A 3,330-nucleotide genomic window follows, 5' to 3' on the forward strand; every position below is an offset into this window, starting at 1 on the left:
GAGTTTTGTTGCTTCTGAGCTAGATAGCTGCTTGTTTACCTTCAAGCCTTTAAGACCTCAGACGCTATATCTTTTGATAGCCGGGCCCAATCAGCTTTCTTCACCACATTTGCTTATTCACCCACTTTGTCTTCAGTGATTGTGTTGGGAATGTGAGCATCACAGAATGCCAGTTTAATAGAACAAAGTATTCTTGAATTGAGGGAGTACTTGAGTGGAGGCCCAATGTCCATCTGCTACCTTAATATTAATCCTATAAATATATGTGCATAGTTCTATTTCCCCATCCTCATATATAAATATATATATACATATGTATATGCCTTTATTTAGACCTCTATATATGCCCTTTGCCTCCCAGCTCTTTCCTCTATTTCCTTTGACTTTCCTCCTGTCCCACTAACATGCTCAGTCCCCACCAGGGTTTCAGCAATTCCTCTTGTTTACATTACCCCTGATCACACCCTACCAGGTCTCCTATACCCTCCTCACCACCGATTTGGATCACTTGGTGTTCCCTTGTCCCTGGGTTGTTAACACCACTACCTTTCCCCCCACAACCCCCCCTCCCATGTCCCCCAGGACTGTGGGTCCCGTTGTTTTCTCCTCCAGATTGTTCATCCAGACTATCTTATTTAAACAGACCTGTGGAGATAATAACATGCATGAAAAGAAGACAGAGCAAAACCAAGCAACAATATACAACAAAACAGCAACAACAACAAACCAATGACAAAAAAAATACATAACACAACAACAAGAAAGAAAAGCTTGTAGTTAGTTGAAGGATTGTTTGTTGGCCTTTAGGAGTGTTTTCCAGTCCGGTCTGTTGGGGCACCAAGCCCTGAACCCAAGGTCCACCTTTGGCCTTCCCTGGGGACCGTTCCCTTGCTGTTCCCTTGGCTCCGTTCCCTTGCTGTTCTGTTGCACCCCTTTATTGTTTTGTGTAATAAAAGATGTGGCTTGTTGTGACTGGCCTTTTTCATTTTTTGTCTTAGCATGCCATTTTCAAAATGTATTCACATTGTAACATGTATCTGTACTTCATTACTTTTGATGACCAAATATCCCATTTTATGAACATAGCATAATTATGTTTATACATTTACCAGTTGATTGCCAATAGATTGATTCAGACTCATAACAACTTATTCGGGAATCTGAAACAATTGTTTACTCATGTGCATGTACAGTCTCCCAGAGCAGTATAGACTAGTGGTTAATAACATGGCTTCTGAGGCAGACCATATGAGTGAGTCTAGCAGTTAATCTCTAGCTCTTAATAGCTATGTGATGTTGGCAAGTTAATTCATCTTTCTCTATCTTTGTTAAATATATTTTTTATAAACTGAAGATACTAATAATGCTTATCCATAAAGTTGTTGAGAATGCTGGTGGCCTTATGGACTTCCACAGAATCACTGGTCAGGTCTGGGTTTTTTTTTTATAACTGGTAAACTGCTATGTTGACTATGTTGACTGCAGTTTCTTTTACTGCCTTATTTTTTAAATCATTTTATTTGGGACTCTTACAACCCTTATCACAATCTATACACTCATCCATTGTGTATAATGTGTAAATTATTATTTTTTCACGTTTTACATGTCTCCCTTCACACAATTTTCTGTTGTACATCCCCTAGGAGGGGCTTATAGATAGCTCATTGTGATATGTTTCCTTTTTATCCCCCACCTTCCTCTTGCCTTTCTGGTATGGCTACTCTCAATATTGGTCCGGAGGGGTTTATCTGTCCTGGATTCTCTGTCGTTCCAGCTCTTATCTGTACCTGTGTACATGCTCTGGTCTAGTCAGATTTGTAAGGTAGAATTGGGATCATGATAGTGGGGTGGAGGAAGTATTAAAGAACTAGACGAAGGTTGTATGTTTCATCAATGCTATACTTCACCCTGACTGGCTCTCCTCCTCCCCGTGACCTTCTGTAAGGGAATGTCCACTCCCCTTTGGGTCTCCACTCTGCACCTCCCCTCATTCACAATGATATGATTTTTTTGTTCTGGGTTTTTGATGCCTGAAACCTGATTCCCATCAACATCTTAAAATTACACAGGCTGGTGTGCATCTTCTATGTGGGCTTTGTTTCTTCTCAGTTAAATGGCTGTTTATTTATCTTCAAGCATTTAAGACCCCAGACGTGATATTTTTGGTAGCTGGGCACCATCAGCTTTCTTCACCACATTTGCTTATGCACCCACTTTGTCTTCAGCAATCTTGTCCGGAAGGTGAGCATTATGGAATGCCAAGTTAATAGAACAACGTGTTCTTGCATTGAGGGGGTACTTGAGTAGAGATCAAATGTCTATCTGTTAGATTAATTCTAAACCTATAAATATATATATACATATTTATTTCCCCATCACCATATATAAATATATTTACATATGTACATGCCTGTATTTAGACCTTTATAAATGCCCTTTGCCTCCTAGTTCTTTCCTCTATTTCCTTTTACTTCGCTCTTGTCCCACTATCATGTTTAGTACTTTCTCTCGGTTACATTGCCCTTAATCAAGCCCTACCAGGCCTCCCACACCCTCCTCGTCATTGATTTTAGATCACTTGTTTTTCCCTTTTCCCTGGGTTTGTAACACCCACTTTATTTCTCCCACCCACTCCTACTCTCCTATGTTCCCCAAAACTGTGGTTAGATGCCACAAAGTAGGTGGCAATGCCTTAACCGTATGCATGTTGTAAGGCCCTTCCATCCTTGTCAAGGGGGGTGCTAACCTTCTCTCCTTTCATACAACATGGCCAGTCAGGTCTTTTAGACACATGTCTTTGAGGTCAGATACCCATCCCCTCACTGGTTTTTCCATGCGTGGCATATTGATCCCTGACAATGTCAAGGTCTGTCACCTTTTTTCTCTCCTTAATGACCTTCAATTATTGACTCAATAGGTGTCTCCTATGTGGAGGATGCGTATGATTTATTCATGCTGTTCTCTTCTGTTAGGTACTGTTCTACTTTCCTTCCCTAGGAATTCTTCCACTTTGTCTGTGGTCCCTAAGGAAGTCGGAGGAAACTTGTTTTCTGTGAATCTCTATATGTGCTCAGATTCAGAGAACAAGCAACTATCAAAACAAGACTGCCAATTATTGAACATTTTTAAGAGTCAAGGACCGGTAAAAGAGCCCCGGTGACACAATGGTCATAAACTTAGCTGCTCACGTAAAGGTTGGTGGTTCAAACCTACCCAGGGATTCTGCAGGAGGAGGACTTGGTAGTCTGCTGCTGTAAAGACTACAGGCCAGAAAACTCTATGGGGTCAGTTCTTCTAGGTCACACGAGAACCCTATCAACAAAATCAGCA

At 41.0% G+C, this 3,330-nt stretch overlaps 1 pseudogene; it reads right to left on the reverse strand.

The window, feature by feature from the left end:
- Nucleotides 1–2,651: 2,651 nt before the first annotated feature.
- Nucleotides 2,652–2,768, reverse strand: LOC142460658 (U6atac minor spliceosomal RNA; annotated as a pseudogene).
- Nucleotides 2,769–3,330: the final 562 nt, after the last annotated feature.

The sequence above is a fragment of the Tenrec ecaudatus genome, chromosome 10 (genome assembly GCF_050624435.1).
Source record: "Tenrec ecaudatus isolate mTenEca1 chromosome 10, mTenEca1.hap1, whole genome shotgun sequence".
Taxonomy (NCBI): Eukaryota; Metazoa; Chordata; class Mammalia; order Afrosoricida; family Tenrecidae; genus Tenrec; species Tenrec ecaudatus.